Source organism: Dasypus novemcinctus, chromosome 26 (genome assembly GCF_030445035.2).
Source record: "Dasypus novemcinctus isolate mDasNov1 chromosome 26, mDasNov1.1.hap2, whole genome shotgun sequence".
NCBI classification, from domain to species: Eukaryota; Metazoa; Chordata; class Mammalia; order Cingulata; family Dasypodidae; genus Dasypus; species Dasypus novemcinctus.
The window spans coordinates 60,546,798-60,567,764 of NC_080698.1; the positions used below are offsets into that span (position 1 = coordinate 60,546,798).

At 39.5% G+C, this 20,967-nt stretch overlaps 1 long non-coding RNA gene across 1 annotated transcript in view; it reads left to right on the forward strand.

Annotated features, from left to right (window-relative positions):
* The window catches only part of LOC139437628 (uncharacterized), a 45,929-nt gene extending 25,612 nt beyond the window's left edge, over positions 1-20,317 (forward strand). The window contains exons 2-3 of the long non-coding RNA XR_011647499.1: positions 14,286-14,467; positions 20,147-20,317. This is a non-coding gene — a long non-coding RNA (uncharacterized lncRNA). The remainder of the gene's footprint in view (positions 1-14,285; positions 14,468-20,146) is intronic.
* Positions 20,318-20,967: the final 650 nt, after the last annotated feature.

Consider the following 20,967-nt stretch of genomic DNA (forward strand, 5'->3'; position numbering starts at 1 on the left):
CTTTATATCATTTATAAATGATCATTCATAAATAATAAGTATGGTAACAATTGTGAAGTTAGAAAGCAAACATATGTAACAGCATTTAGGGGTCCCATACATCACCCCTCCACCAACACCTTGCATTTTCATGAGATGTTTCTTACAAATTATGAAAGATTATTGTCAAAATCTTATTGTCCTTATCTTACATTTTGTGTATTTTTCCCTCAACCCACCCTATTATTATTTTTGAAGTATATTTTTATGGCAGAAGTTGTAAACTTATAACACAATCTTGCACATGTACAGAATTTCCAAACAACACCCCTCTATCTGAACATTTGTTACAGACAAGATAATATCATCTGATTGTTACCATGACCATAGTGTACATTTGGTACACATTTTCCATACTGCCCCATTATCAACACAGTACATCTTTGGCATAGATGCAGTAATATATTATTACTGCTAACCAGAGTCCATAGGTCACTCCAGTTGTATTTTCCCCATGCTTCTCCACATTCCCACCACCTTGCAGTAGTGATGTACATTTGCTTTAGCTAACACAGTTTGTACCTGTACCATCTTGCATCTGTACCATCAAACACAGTTCTCATCTACTTCTTGGTTTACCATACTATTCAGTTCCTAGATTATTCTTTAGCATTCTGTCAATTGGCATTTCATATCTAGACTACCATTTTCAGCCACATCCCCATTTATAAACTAGCTTTTACTCACTATGTGTTACCATCCACTCTATACATTTCCACACTTTCCTGGCAAAGCTAATTAAAATTTCCATGTACATTAACCATCAGTAGTCCATCTCAGTCCTCCTCTTATCTCCTTTAAGAATCCACCATGTACCACCAAGTCTTGAAGATACTTTCCTACAATTTCTTCTAGAAGTTTTATGATTCTTGCTTTTATTTTTAGGTTTTTGGTACATTTTGAGTTAATTTTGGGATAAGGTGTGAGATAGGGGTCCTCTTTCCTTCTTTTGGCTATGGATATTGAGTTCTTTCAGCACCTTTTGTTGAATGGACTATTTTTTTTACCCAAGCTGTGTGGGGTTGACGGGCTAGTAAAAAATGGCTTGACCATACATGTGAGGGTCTGTTTCTGAACCATCAAATTGATTCCATTGGTCTATGTGTCTGTCTTTATGGCAGTACCATGCTTTTTTTAAACCACTATAACAAGGAAGTATGATTTAAAGTCTGGAGGTGAGAGTTTGCTTTTCCTTTTTAAGATGTTTCTGGCTATTCAGGATTCCTTACCCTTCCAAATAAATTTGATAATTGTGTTTTCAATTTAAAAAATTCTGGTAGAATTTTCATCAGGCTTACATTGAATCTGTGTATCAGTTTGAGTAGAATTGACTTCTTAATGATATTTAGCCTTCCAATGCATGACCACGGAATATTCTTCCAGTTATTTACAACTTAAAAATTTTTTTAACATTGAGTTGCAGTTTTATGAATACAAGTGTCTTATATCATTGGTTAAGATTTTTCTTGACTTTTTGAGTTTTATTTGTCATATTTTATTTTCACCATTCTTTTCCTCTTTTAGTTACTTTTATTGATATAATCTTCATTTCTAGACTCCCTTCCAGGCCTCTCTCTCCTGTCTTTTCTTGTCAGGGTCTAGCATATCCTTTAGTATTTCTTGAAAATCTTGTCTCCTTTTTAGAAATTCTCTCAGTTTCTGTTTATCTGTGAATATTCTAATCTCACCCTCAGTTTTGAAAGACAGTCTTGCTGGATATAAGATCCTTGGCTGGAAGTTTTTCTGTTGTATCTTAAATATATCAGGCCACTGTTTTATTGCCTCCCTGGTTTCTGAAGAGAAATCAGCACTTAATCTTATTGGGTATCCTTTATGTTCTGTATTGCTTTTCTCTTGTTGGTCCCAGAATTCTCTTTGTCTTTGGCATCAGATATTCTGGTTAGTATGTGTCTCAGAGTTGGTTGATTCAGTTTTTTTGGATGGGAGTACATTGTGCTTCTTGGACATGGATATATATGTCCTTCAATAGGGTTGGGAAATTTTCTACCATTATTTCTTCAAATATTCCTTCTGCCCCTTTTCCCTTCTTTTCTCCTTTGGGTTACCCATGACATGTATGTTTGCACATCTTTTGCTGTCATTTAGTTCCCTGATTCCTTGTTCAATTTTTTCCATTCCTCATCTGTTCTTTTGTATGTTCACTTTCAGAGGCCATTTCTTCCAGCTTACCAATCCTTTCTTCTGCCTCCTCAAATCTGCTTTTTATGATTCCAGTGTTTTTGAATTTCATTTATTGCACCTTTCACTCTGAGATCTAATTTGCTATGTATGCTTTCAAATTCTTCTTTGTGCTCCTCCAATGTCTTCTTAATATCCTTAATCTCTTTAACCATCTCATTGAATTTATTAAGGAGATTTGTTTGAACTTCTATGATTAGTTGTCTCAACTCTTTTTGCTATTTGGAACATTATCTTGTTCCTTTAACTGGACCATATCTTCCTGTTCCATGGTGTGGATTATAATTTTTTGTTGTTGTCTTGGCATCTGGAGTAGTAGAGTATTTATTCTGGGTGTAGTTTTTCTCTTTAGGTTATGGCTTCCTGCCCTATCTCCTTTGCTGGTTGTGCAGTAGGAGTCAAGGATGCAGTTGGTGCTCTAAGCTGTGGATGCTTAAGCTGCCCTCATTACCCAGGGACCTATGAAGCTTCTCTCAACTTTCTCCTTTGGCAGGGGTAGGGACAGAATCACAACTGTGTGGAGTATTTCAAGTCATGCAGGCCTAGACTGTAGCTGCCCAGAGAGACTGATGAAGCTTCATGCCTCTTTCACCCCTGCCTGGGCAGGGATGTAGCTGCAGGCGTGGGCAGCAATCTATGCATTGCAGGTCCAAGATGACCACAGTTGTCCTGGTATACTTCCAGTTATCCAGTCCATGTCAGCTAAAGGTTCCTGCAGTTACCTGGATAGGCTGATGCAGGGCCCACCAGGTTCCTCCATGCAGAGGTGGTGCTGAAGCCTAGGATAGGACTGCAGGCTGATCTGGGTGCAAGAAACTGGTCCCTATGTTCACCACAATTTTCTGTCAGCCTGGCTTCCCCTCATGCTGGGGGTGGAGTTAAAATGGTGGCCACCAGCCTCTTTCCAACTTGGACAGGTTCCTACTTTAGCTGTTCTTAGGGTTAGACTCTAGCAAGCTGTATTTACTAATCAGTAGCTGAGATCAGTGGCCAACTGTCTTCCTCCCCTGTTTTTGGGAAAATGGAGCTTCCATTTCTATCCAGAGGATAGCTATTGGGGCAGCTTTTGCTGCCATATTAGGATATTCACTGGCATCTCAGCTTGGCTGGTAATTTCCTCCCCCACCTTCCTCCCTGCTGGAGGTGAGGCTGGGTTCTATGCTAGAGCTGCAGTCTGATCTGGATGGAAAGGTGCTGGTCCCTTCCAGCACTAGGGTTTTTATTCTGTCCTGCTTCCTCTTGTGCCTGGCATGGAGTTCAGATGGCAGCTCCCAGCCTCTTTCTGACTTGGTCAGGTTCAAACTTTAGCTGTTCTTAGGATTATATACTGTAGCCCTCTGAATTTACTCATCAGTAGCTGAAGTTGGAGCCCAACTACCTTTTCCTTCCCCAATTTTGGGAAGTGGAGCTTCCTATTCCAGCTGCAGAATAGCTCTTCAGGTGGCTTGTGCCTCCAGTGGAGGATGGGCACCAGTCTCCAGGACATGGGGTGCTCCAATTCTGAATCTTCTCTGCAGATGGACAGTCTCCTTCCTTCCATTCTTTTAAGGATATTGCAGGATGCTCTTCTGGCTTTCTGGCACACCCAAACAGGTACTTTAGATAGCACTGTGATTACTAACTGCCCTGTAGCAGGAGCTGCCTCTAGGAGCTCCTTACTCTGCCACCATCTTGCCAGTTGTCCTTGAATTTTGGATATTTTTAGTATAGGTCTAAAGTTTCCTTTTACATTTTTGTTGTTGTTTATGTTTCTTTGTTGAGAACTATCTTTTCTTTCATTTCAAGAGGATTTACCTTTCTCATTGAGCAGAGTGCTTTGTCACATAATTCCTTCTGTGGTTCATTTGGGAGTCTATTGGCTGATTGTTTTTTCCCCTGGAGAATAGATGAGATTTTTCTAGTTCTTTTGATGTTATGTTGTATAGTTTGGGATGATATCTTGGTTGCATATGCTTATTATATAGTTAGATACTTCTGAAAGATTGTTTTGGCGAGTTGGTGCCTTGCTATTCCATATGAATTTGAGGATCAACTTTTTCCATTCCTAAAAAAAGATTGTGGAGATTTTGTTAGGTATTGCATTTATTTATATTTTCTTCATTTTTTTGTCTTTATTTTTAATGTTACATAAAAAAATATGAGGTCCTCATATACCCTCCAACCCCCTTACCCCACTTCTCCCCCCATAACAACAACCTCCTCCATCATCATGAGACATTCATTGCACTTGGTGAATACATCTCTGAACACCGCTGCACCTCATGGTCAGTGGTCCACATCATAGCCCACATGCCCCCACAATCCACCCAGTGGGCCATGGGAGGACATACATTGTCTGGTAACTGTCCCTGCAGCACCACCCAGGACAACTCCAACCCCTGAAAATGCCCCCACATCACATCTCTTCCTCCCACTCCCTACCCCCAGCAGCCACCATGGCCACTTTCTCCACACCAATGCCACATTTTTTTCAATTACTAATCACAATAGTTCATGAATAGAATATCAATAAGTCCACTCTAATCCATACTCTATTCCTCCATCCTGTTTACCTTGGAATGGTTGTGTCCACTCCACATCTATACGAAGAGGGGGCTTAGATTCCACATGGATGCTGGATGCAATTCTGCTTTCAGTTGTAGGCACTCTTGGCTCCCTTGTGTGGTGGTTGACCTTCTTCACCTCCATGTTAGCTGAGTGGGGTAAGTCCAATAAATCATAGTGTAGGAGTTGCAAGTCTGTTGAGGCTCAGGGCCTGGCTATCCCATGGACAGTCCAGAGATTCAGGTCCCCTGGGTATACACTAAACCCCAGCACCAACTACAGTTCTGGTAAAAGTAACAGGAGAGGCTTGTGGACAAAGATCAGATCTGAGTCCAGCTCCATCACACAGAAACACAAACTCCAAAGTAGGGCCAACTGACATGGCACTGAACTCCATCTGCTGTGACCATAGAACGTGTTGGTCCCTGTAGCCCTCAGAAGAACCAATACCTGGGGTCGCATCTACTTTATCTGTCTCTGGGACTCTGCTGAGGTGTGCATAAGGGCTACCCCTCTGATGACCTCCCGGCTCTTTTTGGAGACTCATAGCCATATAAACTTATGTGTCCTTTCCATTTCCCCCTTTTATTCAGGTCAAAAAGCATTTTTAACCCCTGATATTATATGTAGACTGAGATATTCTGCTGGTCCGAGTTGACCCTTTTATTTAAGGTCATTTTCTAGTTACCTCATCAGCTGGTCCTTGGTAGTAATCCCTTGGTGGAAGAAGTTATCTTGCCAGTTTGCATACAGGGCAACACTTACTGCAATGATGGAAGGCAAAACATCAAAAATAAAGCTTTTGCATTTTTAAATTTTAGATACCCCAATTTATTTTTACCTTAATTTTTCTAAATTAATATGTATTCTATATCTAACCTTTAAACTCATTGCTATATTCCATTTTACTATTAATGGAACCTGACAATATATTGGGCTTCATTTTTGAAGAAGCTTTGGATCACAGAGAGGTTAACAATGGCAGGGGATGAATACTGGGGTGGGATGGTATTGACCAGGGACACATGGTTGGCAGGGAGTTCTCCAGGGCATTTATCCAGGGTACATAAGAATGTTTGGATATTTTCATAGTGGTTACAATTAAAAACAACAACTGAGGGAATACTGAGTTCCTAGTCAGGGGAGCTCTATCACAGTCCCTAAAGGAACAGCAACAATCCCCCAAGTGCAACAGCAAAGACCAAAAAAGAAGGAAGGTCCAACGATGAGCCCTTGATACAAATGACTATGCTTGTGGGCCTGTGCACCTGAAATAAGAACAAGGCCTCGAGCTGCAGGGTGCCTAAGAGTTACTTCCTGAGAGCCTCCATGTTGCTCAAATGTGGCCAGTCTCAAAGCCAAACTCAGCATGTAAATGTACTGCCTTCCCCCCATTTTGGGTATTGCATTTAATTTGTAGATCACTTCAGATAGTACCGATATTGTAACAATATTAAAGCAGAAACAAGGACACAGTATCTTGCCATTTATTTAGATCATCTTTAATTAATTAATTAAAATTAATTAGGTCATAATTTAGGTCACATTTAATTAAGTGCTATGTATTTTTCAGTGTATAGATCATTCGTCTATTTAAATTCATTATCAGGTATTTTATTCTTTTAGAGGCTATAGTGAATAGAATGTTTTAAAAGATATTTTTTATTTTTTCAAATGTACTTAGGTTACAGAAAATGTTACACAAAAATATAAGGGATTTCCAAATGCTCCATTCCACACAACTCCCACCCTTCCCCACATTAACAACTTCTTTCATTAATATGGTACATTCATTGCAATTGATGAACATATTTGGAGCATTGCCATGAAGCATGGATTATAGTTTACATTCTTTCTACTCGCTCTCATTCAATTCGTTAGGATATATAGTGGCCTGTATCTGTTTTTGCAGTGTCAGTAGAGACAATTCCATGTTCCAAAAATGCCCCCATATTATACCTCTTTTACCCTTTCTCTGCCTTCAGCACTTCCAGCAGCCACTGTCTCCACATCAATGATATAATTTCTTCCATTACTGGAATACCAGTAAGTCTATAGTAGAATATTAGTAAGTCCACTCTCATCCATATTTTATTCCCCAATCCTGAGGATTCTGGGATGGGGATACCTACTCCACCTCTAATTGAGAGGAGGATTCAATCCCATATGGCTGATGGATGGGACTCTCTTGCTTGCCATTGTAGACTCAGTTCCTTGGTATGGTGGTTGCCCATCCCCACCTCCTTGTTAGTTATCCTGGGTCACACCAGTGAACTGCAGAGTAGGTGTTGCAGCTACTGGAATTGATGTTTAATGCCCATTTCAGAGTGTTCTTTCCTGGTATAGAAAACTGATTTTTTTAGTGTTTATCTTATACCCTGCAACTTTTCTGAATTTATTTCCTCTAGTAGATTTCTTGTGGATTTTTTGGGATTTTCAATATGAACGATCGTATCATCTGAGAATAGTGGTAGTTTTTGATTTCTGATTTGAATGCCTTTCTCTTTTTTTGCCTAATAACCCTCGCTAGAACTTCCAGTTTAATTTTGAATAGAAGTGGTAACTGTGGACATCCTTGTCTTGTTCCTGACCTCAGGCTTCATTCTTTCATTGCAAGCTTTCATTGTTTCTCACACTGACTATGATGTTAGCTGTGAGTTTTTTGTATTTACTTGTTGTGGTTGTTTACCTTCCATTCCTATTTTTCTGAGCAATTTTATTATGAACTCATGGTAGATTTCATCAGAAGACTTCTCTGTGCTATTGAAGTGATCATAGATTGTTCCCTCCATTGTTTTAATGTGGTGTTACTATAGTGAGTGATTTTCTTAGGTTGGCCCACTACTGCATTCTGGGGATAAGTCACCCTTGGCCATGGAGTATAATCCTTATAATATATGTAGTTTGATTTGATTTGCCAGTGTTTTGTTGGGAGTTTTTGCTTCTACATTCATATGGAAGTTGTTCTTTGTTTTCTTTTGATGTGTCTATCTGGTTTGGGTATCAGAAAATAGTAGCCTTATGGAATGAGTTGGGAAGAATTCCTACCTCTTCAGTTTTTTGGAAGAGTTTGGGAAGGATTGGTGTTAATTCTTGTTTGAACGTTTGGTACAATTCTCCCTGAAGCCATCTGGACTTTGACCTTTCCTCGATGGGAGGTTTTTGATTATTTATTCAATCTCTTTGCTTTTATAGGCCTGTTAAGATCTTTTATATCTTCTTGAGTCAGAGCAGGTTATTTTTATGTTTTAGGAATTTGTTCATGTCTTCTCAATTATCTAGTTTATTGACATATGCATGTTCATAGTATTCTCTTATAACCCTTTTATTTCTGCCAGATGAGTGTTAATGTTCCCACTTTCATTCCTTAAATAGTTATTTGCATCTTTTCTCATTTCTCTTTGTTTGTCTGGATAAAGGCTTGTCAATTTTATTAATCTTTTTAAAGAACAAAATTTTGGTTTCATTGATCTCAGTTGTTTTTCTGTGCTTTATCTCCCTTGTCTCCTTTCTAATCTTTGTTATTTCCTTCTTCCTACTAATGTTAGGTTTAGTTTTCTCTTCTTTCCTCAAGATATGAAGTTTGGTAATTGATTAAATATCATTCTTCCTTAATGTAAGAATTTATAGTTATAAGTTTCACAATGAGTAGTGCCTTGCTCCTGCCCATAGTTTTTTGGACATTTTAAAAAAATTTTTTCTCTGAATTTTCTGGTTTTCTTTGTAGGTGGATTTCAGAAAATTATCCCATTGGCTATTTTAAAATGGGTCATATAGTTTTGACTTAATTGTACGATTCCAGTTTCTGTTATTTTTATATAAATCCATTGGGGTAGGAAAGGATTTTGTGTGATTTCTATCTTTTAATTTTTATTGTCTTGTGCCCTAACAGATAGATGGTCTAGCCTGGAAAATGATCCATGGACACTTTAGAAGAATGTGTAATCTGTATATGTTAGGTGCAGTTTGTTTATAGTATTGTTCACATCCTCAGTTTCCATTCTGAAACTGTCCTGATGATTGACTCATTCTTTTTTTTTAAAGATTTATTTTATTTCTCTCCCATTCCCCTCCATTGTCTGTTCTCTGTGTCCATTAGTTATGTGTTCTTTTTGTGTCTACTTGTATTCTTCTAAGGTGGCACCAGGAATCCATGTCTCTTTTGGTTGCATCATCTTGCTGCATCAGGTCTCCCTTGTGTGTAGTAGCACTCCTGGGTGGGCTGTGTTTTACATGTGGGGTGGCTCTCCTTGAGGGGTGCACTCCTTGTGCATGGGGCACTGCTACACGAGGGACACCCCTGTGTGGCATGTCACTCCTTGCCCATGGCAGCACTGTGCATGGGCCAGCTCACAACATGGGCCTGGAGGCCCTGGTTATGGAACCCTGGAACTCCTATATGGTAGGCAGATGCTCTATCAGTTAAGGCACATCCGCTTCCCTGATTGATTCTTGAAACTGGTGTTTTGAAGTCTCCAACTATTATTGTATAACTATTTCTTCTTTTAGTTTTGCCAATGTAGTTTCATGTATTTTGTGGCTCTCTGCATATATGTTGCTTGTTGCTATACCTTCTGGTGGATTGACCGTTTTCTTAATATATAGTATCCTCCATTTTCTTTTGTTGTAATTTTGGACTACAAGACTATTTTATTCAATAGTAGTTTAGCCACCCCTGCTCTCTTCTAGTTACTCTTAATATGTAATATTTTTTTCTTCTCAAAACTTTCAAACTATTTGTTTCTTTGGATCTAAAATGAGTGTCTTTAAAATAACATAGGTGTTTGAAGTATTTTTTTTAATATATATTTTTACTTATTTCTCTCCCCCCACCCCCTAGTTGTCTACTCTCTATGTTCATTCACTGTGTGTTCTCCTGTGTCTGCTTCTATTCTTGTCAGTGATACTGGGAATCTGTGTCTCTTTTGTTGTTGCTGCATCATCTTGCTGCATCAGCTCTTGGTGTGTGCAGTGCCACTCCTGGGCAGGCTGGACTTTCTTTCGTGCTGGGTGGCTCTCCTTACAGGGTGCACTTCTTGCACATGGGGCTCCCCTACACAGGGGACACCCCCATGTAGCACGGCACTCCTTGTGTGCATCAGCACTGCACGTGGGCCAGTTCCACATGGGTCAAGGAGGTCCTGGGTTTGAACCATGGACCTCCCATGTGGCAGGCAGATTCTCTATCCATTGAGCCAAGTCCACTTCTCTGAAGTATTTTTAAAATACATTCTGCCAATATGTGTATTTTGATTGGTGAATTTAATCTATTTCTTTATTTTTTATTTTTAAAAAGATACTTAGATTACATAAATGACGTATAAAAAACATAGGGGATTTGTGTATGCCCCATTCCCTATACCTCCTAAATTTTCCAACATTAACATCCTTCATCAGTGTGGTCCATTTGTTACAATTGATGAACACATTTTGGACCATTGCCTCTAATCATGGATTATAGTTTACATTGTAATTTATATTCTCTCCCACACAATTTTATAGTTATGGGAAGATACATAATGGCCTGTATCTGTCATTGTAATGTCATTCAGGGCAATTCCCAAGTCCCAAGAATGCCCCCAAATTACATCTGTTTTTCCCTCTCCTTTCCCTCAGAACCTCTAATGGCAACTGCCTTCACATCAATGATATAAATCTTCCATTGCTAGAATCACAATAAGTCTATAGTAGATACCAGTAAGTCTACTTTAGTCTATAGTTCATTCACCCAGTGCTGAGGATTCTGGGATGGTGATGCCCATTCCACATCTAATTGAGAGGGGCTTTGCTCCCATAGAGCAAGAAGCATGAGAATATCTTGCTTACAGTTGTAGACTCTTTATGTTTCTTGGGATGGTTGTTGTGCCATCAACCCATCATTATTTTGCCATCATTTCCTAGTTAGGTGTACTGGGTGAGTCCAATGAACTGTTGAGATTCAAAGCCCAGCTGGGACATGGACAGTCCAAAGATTTAAGTCTCTAATGTACACCTTAAAATCTATTTATTTTGAAGCAAGTACTTTGAAAAGCAGGATTTATTTAGGCATTTTAAAGTCATTTCTTATACATCTTGTACTTTTTCCCCCTTATTTCTGCCATTCCTGCCTTCTTTTGTATATAATTGATCTTTTGTAGTGAAACAGTTTTTTTCCCATTCTTATTTCTTTTTCTGTATATTTTTTAGATGTTTTATTTGTAGAGTTATGTTGGAGTTTATATTTAATGTCACAAATTGATAATAATCCTCTTTGAATTGATTTGAACTTACTTTCAGTTTCAAGAGTAATAAACTAAAGGGAAGCAGATTTGGCCCAATGGTTAGGGCATCTGCCTACCATATGGGAGGTCCAACGTTCAAATCCAGGGCCTCCTGACCTGTGTGATGAGCTGGCCTGCACACAGTGCTGATGCACACAAGGAGTGCTGTGCCATGCAGGGGTGTCTGCTGCATAGGGGAGCCCCATGGGCAAGGAGCACATCCTGAAAGGAGAGCTGCCCAGCATGAAAAAAGTGCATCCTGCCCAGGAATGTTGACACACACACGGAGAGCTGACATAGCAAGATGATACAACAAAAAGAGACACAGATTCCAGGTGCCACTGACAAGAATACAAGCAAACACAGAACACACAGTGAGTGGACACAAAAAGACAACTGGGGGAGACAGTGAAGGGGAGAGAAATAAATTTAAAAAAAAATAAAAGAAGAGAAACTAAAAGTTAATTATTAGATATAATACTTTTAAACAAAATTAATTCAGAAATGAATTACATTTTAAGACATATAACTGAAAACACCTTTAAAACTAAATGATCCTGAAAATATATGCACATTTAAGGGTTATGACTAGATTTTGGCAAGATGATGGCAGTTGTTCCATTTTAGAAAAAGAACTTAATATTGGGTTAAAAGACAATAATCAGATGCAGAATGAAAAGGACTGGTACAATAGAGACAGTGAGAACAAAAGCCTATATTTAAGAGTGAGAGAAATATGGAACCAGGAAATACCCAGAATTAAGCTGCCATGTCTTTGAGCATTTCACAGAAACTACAGGAGAGACAGCTCTGTGAGGTTTGGAAAACTGTTCAGAATCATAATACTGCCTACAAATTCAAGGGAAAAAATCATATAAAATGACCAATAGAAAAAATATGTCAATTGACATACAAAGGTAATAAAGGGCAAAAAAAGAATAAATGCAGAGTAACAGCATACAGTGAAATGAAAAATCTTCATTTCGGTGCCCTTTATGGTGTAGTTTTTCAAAAAACAAGGTGTTAGGCATTAAGAAAATGAAGCAAGATATGAAAAGACATCAGATAATAAAAAATGAAGGGACAAATGTGAAAAGAATATGGAGAAAAAAAGGAAAAAATCACTTCAAAATGTAATGCAAGCTAGAAGAAATACAATGAATGATAATGCCTTATAAGAAATAGAAGTTGATGAGAGAAAAAATTATTCAAGAGAAAATAAAAATTTTTTTAAAGATTTGAGAAAAAGTGTCAAAAGTTAATGATAGGTACGGAAGAGCCAATACGTGAATAACTGGAGTGCATGAAAAGACAAAACCAAAGCAGAGACCTGAAATAAATTTAAAGGTATCATTTTTGTCTATAAATAGAAGGAATGCTTTGAGCGCTGCATGAGAATGAGTTTGACAATATATAGTCTAATAGAATTGATGGGCTTTACAGAAAAAGAAAAAATCATTTGTGCATTTAGCACAATAGATAGAAAATTAGATACTCATCAAGGTTTTTGAAGACAATACATTGTCAGAAGAAAATGGAGCCATTAATTTTATACCCAATAAAATTGATTTGCAAGTATAAAAGACAAGAAGTCCATGTTATACAATTAGACCCTGGCTGATATTGTTCCCACATTCCCTTCCAGCTGAGTGTACAGAGTTCAGTAAAGGTAGTGTTAAGACAGACATTGGCCTGAGGACAGATGCTAAGTATTACATTTACACTTGTTCCACTATGACTAAATAGGGTTGTAAGAGAGAGGGAGTGTCTTTGGTGAAAGCTACTAGGGAGACAGACATAGGATAATTCAGGAAGTTCTAACGCTCTTTAGGGTGCTTGATAAATATTAAGCAAACTTGTAGGAGATAAATATTGTTTAATATAATAATACCTAACATTAAAAGTAAAGTCTCTTTCTAAATCTCACTTTATATCTGTCAAACTAAAAACCAGACTTTCACTAAATCAGCTGATTAAAGAATGGGTATAAGGGGTTGAGTACTGAGGTGTCTCCATTTCAGGGAATTATGCCTTCTTTCAGTCTGCAAACACCATCTCCTCAGAGGGTCTGACAAAGACCTTCAGTTCATGCGTGGTCTTCGTAGCTGTTGATACTAGGATCTGGAACACAAACAAAAGTTCCAGAATCTGGAAAGGCACAGAGATTAATGGAAGAGGAAGTTGTACACAGTGACCCTACTTGCCTTCTTACCCAAATTAAGGAGCCATTGGATGGATGGCTAAACAACTTGGGCACTTTTATGGAAAGTATGTCTGTCTCCTGGGTAGAAGTTGTTAGGACATCCTTTACCTCCTGTGCCTATTTTTACCAGCTAGTTCGTAGCTCCACTTGTATGTTCATATAAAATGTTAATTGCAGTTACATAGTGTTCCCCTCCATTTTGCTGAATTTCCTGAAATGCCAAAAAGAAAGCTAGAAAAGCAGTGGATTCCATATGCACTTGTTTCCCTTCCCCTTCTTCTAACCCACTCCACATTTCCTCTTCTTTCTCTTTATCTCTTTTTTCTTCCCAAGTCTCTTTTCTTGAACCAGTACAGAATAATTTCTGGAACCAGACTTGTTCTGGAACAGTGTTGACAGCTGGGGGAGGGAGGGAAGAAAACATTTATGCATGTCTGAGTGACCCAGTGCAGGAAAACTGTATGGCCTGAGGAAAGTTCACAGGGAGGGGGGTGGTAGAGTTTGGGGGACAGGGCTGGCCCATCTCACTGGAGCTGTGTGTTCTGAGAGGAGCAGGGAGCTCTGGGCCTTGTGGTCCAGAGACTCTGTGGTGGAACTTGTTCATTCCAGAAGACCAGGTCAGCAGGAGTGTGAGAGCCAGTGTGTGGAACAAGCCAGGCAGTAGCCCCTTCACACAAGTCCTCCAGAAAGCCTGCCAGGCCTTGGGAAGTATTGAGGGGCAGCTGGACAGCAATCCCTCTCAAATGAGAGCAAGTTCAGGTTTTATTCCTAATCCTTGGATTTGGGTTCTGGGGGCAGAGTGGAGGCTAGAAGTGTGTTCAAGGATGTGCATCCCACTGCCCCTCTCCAGGACCCACACTCACACCCCCTACCTACCCTGCCCCCACATTCATAAGCATACCACTGAGACTTGCACATAGACAGTCCCCAGTCCCTGCACACAGAGTCCATGCCACCTGATGGGAACACTGATGCTTATAAGAACTAGTTCTTTACCTGGAAACTCTCTTTAACCATACCCCAATCCTCATTTCTTCCAGGATATGGAAACAGAATGACTCTTTGGACAAAGCCAGGAAGAATGCTCTGATTTTCTTATGCAGATATTTCCTCAAGAGTGAATGCTTCCAGAATATGTGCTGTTTTTGCTTCCGCTCAGCATCATTCCCAATTACAGAAATGAAAACTCCATATTGGATCATGCTGTGTAGTGTTTGCTCAGGTACTTTGTTCCCTTGGTGCTTTAGAAGAGCAGATGGGAAATGGTGGTCAAGTCAAAGGCCCCATAAGCAAGTGGAGGGACATCTGTGGCAGAGCACAAGCTTTGCTTGAACATAAATCTCTCAAGCCCATTTTGCTTTGTGATTACAAAATTCTTAATCAGTGGAGGAAAAAAGTTGCTGAGGTAAAGATGCCTACCATGGAGTTTATAATCTGCTGCCTTTGGTGGATGCCCTTTTAAAGAAGGGGTCAGTTTGAAGAGGACCCCACTTGACACTTTTCTCTACTTGGAAATTGTGTATATCAAATATATTATACATAATTAGATTTCCTTATCTGAAGTCAGTGGAAAGAAAAAGAAACAAAAAAGGTAATATTTATATCTTAGACAAAGAATAGTGACTTCACCTCAGCATTAGATGGGCCACCTCATCTTCTTGGTCTTTGGGAAGCTCCACTATCATTTATTCCTTGGGGAGGTCAGAGGTCACAGAGTATCTGTGAGCACATTGGTGTTTAACATGAATTACTCAAGGAGTATTCTGGCCTTAGGCAGGAGGGTAGAGTGGAGTTTGTGGATTAACAAGTACAGTATGAGCTGCTGCTGGGCCATCCTTCTTACTGTAAGAAGAATAGCAAAGACAATAGAAGAAAAGAATTGTAGTTAATGGCAACCTAAAGTAACTTGTAATAATCAGCCTACAAATAGTTCTAAAATTCAATGATAGATTCCCATGGTGCCTCCCATTTGTTCTGTATCTCACCAAAATTTCCAAAATTGGCAGTGTCTTCTTGACATCTTCCAGATAATTTCAACCTCCATGGAGTCACAAATGCTGACCCTGCCAATACCATATGTTCTATAGGAATTTCCCTAATGAATAATGACTTTGAATATCTTTTCATGTACTTATTGGTATTTGATATATCCTCTGGAGAATTATCTGTTCAAGTCCTTTGCACATTTTTAATTGGGTTGTTTTTCTTTTTGTTGTTGAGTTGTAGGTTTTCTTTTATACATACTGGCTATTTAAACCCATACTGGAAATAAGATTTGCATCTATTTCTGTAGGTTCTTTTCACTTTCTTGATAACATCCTTTGACTGACAAAACTTTTGACTTCTGATGAAGTTCACTTCTGTTTTTTGTCATTCTTGCACATAGAATTCTGTACCTCAGTTTTCCCACCTGAGGAGGATAGTAAATCAATCATGACATTTGTCTATGAATGACTTAATGTATGTAAAGTGTGTAGTTTAGATGCTCAGGAAGTTTAAAGGTCCAATGTCTTGCCCGAGATCTCACAACTTAATATGACTCAGAGCTGGATTCACATCTGGGAGTGGAAACTCCAAGGTCAGTGCCCTATCCATGAAATGCAGCTGCTTTGCCAATAAATGACCACTTAATTTTAATCCTTGCTTAAATTTAAGTGTTTGTCAGAAATGGTATAGAGGGTTGTGAGCCGGTGCCCTTATGGGCAAAACTGATGATAAGGTGGAAGGGTGTAGCTGTGCAATGGATGGGCATGATGGTGGTGCAGTGAGGCTATTGGGATGGGTGGTGCTGGCCTGTGAGGGGGTAGGGTGGAGGTGGGTTTCACAGTGCATGGAACTGGGGTGAGGGTTGGGGGAGGGAACAGATGAGCTCTGGGGATTAGTTGTGTAGTGAATGGGTGTGACAGTGGTGCAGTGATGCTGTTGGGTTGGGTGGTGCTGGTTTGTGAGGGGTTGGAGAGGAGAGGGTGGGTTGGACTGTACATGGAACTGGGGGGAGGGTTGGGGGAGGGAGCAGGTGAACATGGGATTTGTGGGTATGAGGTTGAAATGACAACATTGAGAATATTATTTTGGCAAATATGGAAGGGAGAGTTATTGGTTTAGGTTGTTGGATGTAGGGAGCATGCAGGTCAGGGCCCACCTGAGGCAGGCTTCTAGGGCGTGTGTGAGTGTTCATCCCATCATAGTATGTGTTATCAGAGGGTGGAGACCCACATAATGAGAGGGAAGTTGTGGTCTCCTGGGGAGTCAGTCCTGCTGTGTTCTCAGAGTGGCAGGAGTCTCTTGAGATCATAGGCAGTGCCTTAAATGGGAGGACAGGCCAGTGTATGGAGCCCTCAGTGTTGTTTTAAGTAACTATGAATCTCATTCTTTAAGGAGTGAAGCATGATGCTTGCCCAGGTCCCAAGGGGAGGTGAGAGAGAAATAATATAGGTAGAACATAGGGCATTTTTGGGGTGATGGAATTGTTCCACATGGTCTTACAGTGATGGATACAGGCCTTGTTAAATGTCATCAAAATTTATAAAACTGTAGGGTCCAAATTATAAGCCATAATGTAAATCTTTGACCATGGTTAGCAGCAATGCTTCAATATTTGTACCTCAGTTGTAACAAATGTACCATCCACATGTAAAATGTTATTGATAGGGGAAACAGGTAAAGGGGGAGGATATTGGGTATATGGGAATACCCTATATTCTCCACATGGCTTTTCTAGAACCTAAAGATTCTCTGAAGATACAATGAAGAAAATAAGACACTAGGGAATAACACAGTACATACAAGACAACAGATCTTATAGTGATGGAAGGCATAATGAAAAGGTTTTTAAATTTTTTTTCGATTTTTAAAAATTTTTTATTTTTGTTATTTTTTAAACTATCATTTCATTTTCTTATTAATTGTGTTTGGTTATTTCATTGGCTTCATTTTTTGAAGAAATGTTGGATCTAAGAAAGGTTCCAACTGTGGCAGGGGAGGATCATTGGTGTGGGGTGTCGATGATGGGGGATTCATGGGAAGAGGTTCACCTGGGGCATGTATGTGAGGCATGAGGTCAGATGTTCATGGGGCATTGTCGCAGTGGGTGAAGAATCACACAATAACCAAGAGAACATTAAATGTCCAGTTCTGCCACATTCCCTAATGTGACAGCAAGAATCCCCTGAGTATAGGGGCAGTGACTAGTAAAAGAGGATGGGCCATTGATGGACCCTTGATATTGATGACTGTACTTATGAACCTTTACTTTTGAAATTGAAACCGAGCTTAGTGTTATAGGCTGCCTAAAAGTTATCTCCTGAGAGCCTCCTCATTGCTCAAGTGTGGCATCTCTCTAAGCCAAACTCAATATATAAATGCACTATCTTCCCCCTGGCATGGGACATAATGCCCAGGGATGAGGCTCTTTTACACCAAGGGATTACTACCAAGCACCAAGTAGCAGTGCACCTGGAAAAAGACATTGACCAAAAGGGGGAAAGAGTAAAGAAAATGAGTTTATATGGTTAAGAGACTTCAAAGTGAGTGGGGAGATCATTCTAGAGGTTACATTTATGTTCTAGGGATCTGATTGACTGCCACAGTAAATATTTGCCTCAAATAGCTGGGTTCCTGAGAGCTCTGGAGACATCCAGACACTATAGGCTGGGTTGACATCTGAGGAGTTTGGCACCCCACCATTGGGTCCTACTTTGGAATTTATGCTCCCCAGTGTGACAGAGTTGGACTCAGTTGTGCTTTCCAAACACATGGCTCTTCTGCCAATTGTATTTGAACCTATAGTTAGTAATAGAATTGATAGGTTTATGTTCAAGAGACTTATAGTTTTGGGCTTTCTATGTGCCAGTTGGGCTCTGAAACTCAAAGAGATTTGCAACACCTACTCTCCTGTTCATTGGACTCACCAAGGACATCTGACAAGGAGATGAGAATGAACAACCATTCCAAAGAACAGGCAAAGTCTGCAACTACAAGAAGATAGTCCCATCCGCCTGCCCCTTGGGATCTAAGCCTCCTCTCAGTTAGAGACAGACTGGGCATCACCATTCCAGAATCCTTGCAATTGGGGAATGAATGATGGACTACAGTAGGCTTACTGTAATTCTGTTACAGACTTATTGTGATTCTAGTAATGGGAGAACTTTTATCATTGATGAGGAAGCAGTGGCCACCAGAGGTTCTGAGGGGAGGGAGAGGGAAAAATGGGTGTAATAAAGGGCCTTTTCAGGACACTGGAATTGTGCTCAGTGATGTTGCAGTGTCAGGTACAGGCCTTTATATGTCTTGTCATAATTTATAAAATTGTATGGGAGAGAATTTAAACTATAATGTAAACTATAATCCCCACTTAGTGGCAGAGCTCCAATATGTGGTCATCAATTGTAACAAATGTACCACACTAATGAGAGATGTTGTTAATGTGGGCAAGTGTGGGAAGGGAAGGGAGTGGGGCATTTGGGAATTGGGAAAGAGAAAGGTTTTCCTGAGCCCTTTAACCTTCCCAGTGCCTTGGGCCTTCTCTTTGCCAGAGCTCTGAGTGAGGGGCTAGGTGTGGCAGATTAAAATAGTCATCTAGGCTGTGGAATTAAAAATCAGTTTGTCCTGTGGTTCCCCAATTTAAACCTTTTGATAGCCTTAAAATAAGGGTGGTTAATAATCCTATTAATGAATTTCAGGAAGCAAATGAAAAGTCCTTGAAAGCTATGGAAGATCTTTTCTAAATTATGATTGAAACAAATTAAACAATTGTAATATATTCCAGAACCTAGCATTCAGTATGCTTTTAAGATTATTCAGTTTTAGAATTTTATTAAACAAGAGAAGTTTTTAAAACTTTTGTAAAAGAAGGGAAAAGAACAGTCCTGGAACAAACTATAATGATTTCAATTTTATTTAACTTAGATGTAATCTCCCTACATTTATAGAATGCCAGTTAAATAAATATTATATTTATTAGGTCTTTAAGACAATGAAATTCTAAATTCATGTTTAATGGAATTAAGTTAAACAGAGGAAATGTAGATCTGCCCTCTTTTCAATGAATAAAGCAAGCTTCATTGGCTGCTAATTGTAATTTTTAAAAAAAGATTTATTTATTCCCCCACCTTTTTGTTTTTGCTCTCACATGTGCTTCCTGTGTCTTTTCATTAAGAGGCTCCAGGAACTGATCCCAGAACCTCTGATGTGGGAGAGAGGCATTCACTTTCACAAGCCGCCTCATCTCTCCAGTCTGCTGCATCTCTCAGTGTCTCTCCTCTGTGTCTCACTTTGTTGTGTCACCTTGCTGCACCAGCTGTGTGCAGCATGGGCTGTCAGCTCTCCATGTCAATGGACTTTCAGCTCTACAGTGCTCAGGCCAGTTTGTCTTTACCAGGAGGCCCTGGGAATTGAAGCTGGGGCCTCCTATATGGTAGATGGGAGCCTGGTCACTTGAGCTACATATGCCTCCCTAATTGTAATTTAATAAGCTTATTTTAATGTGAAGTATCCAGTCCATGTGGTTATGGTAAATTTATGGAGTTTGGAAAAGCATCTTCTAAACTGAAGTATTTAAGTGACTAATTCCAGGAAATCATTATTAATTAGAAAATGTACATTGATAGTAGTAATGAAGGGTAACTTCATAGCAGGGAAACCTATCAGAGGCCACCTCAATCTGCATGTTAAAGTGGTGGTATGGAAAGATAATCTTGATTGCTTTGGGAACCCTTAGTTTTCATAAAATACTGGAGAAAGTAGTTTCTCCTATACTGCTAAAGTAAAATACCTGTTCATTTACAAAATGGCAAAAGTAATATCATTTAATATGTTACATATTACATTGGAAGTATTTAGAAAGTATATAAAGATTAACAATATAGAAGTCTATCTCTTTTAACCTCTATTGTGCATCCAGATCTGGCTGAAATACCCTGCATGTTGCCTGTCCATTTGAGTTGTTGGCCAAGTTGACCACGGACCTCTACAAAATAAAGGTATCTGTCAGATCTCTGGTTATGCTCCTGAAGTGGATGAAGAGTACATTGCAGCTTCAGGCTCCTGCAGCAGTCAGCAATGGATTGATAATGGCCAGATGGACAATGGACATTGCCTCCATAGTGGCTCTGTTTCATAGTGTCAAAGGGCACTGTGCACCAGGCATGTGAAACATTGGAGCCTTCCCTTCCTAGTCTCTCTCTAGGATCAACTGTACTGCAGCATGCTGGCTGTGTGAAGGACTTACCATGTGGAGCAACAATGATCAGAGTACTGTGAGTAGAACTTAAACACAATTGGCATTATGGCCTGCTCCCATGGGGAGATAACATGTATGGTATTGCAAACCTGGAGCTTAGATATATCAACTACAGCTCAAAGAGGAATCTGTGCATTGATTCATGCATTGATAAGTATTAAGTACTTACCTACATACTGATGAATATGATATCTCTTCAATTCTAGATCATATGCAGAAGGCTTTTGAGCATGTTAAAAATCTTAAACTTAATTCATTTTATAAGTAGGTAAGGAATGTAGCTGTAAGATAAAGGAATGGCTCTCTTAAGTACCATCTTTATTTTCTTTGCCATGTGCTTGTCTTGCTGCCTATACTGTCTCTGTGAGTTTCTGTCTAGGGCAGTCCTTCTTCACACCTCTTCTAGCTGTCCTAAGCATAACCACTGCTGTAGGAATTGGGATTGAAGTTCATACCAAAACCTAGCAGGTCTACTACAGTCT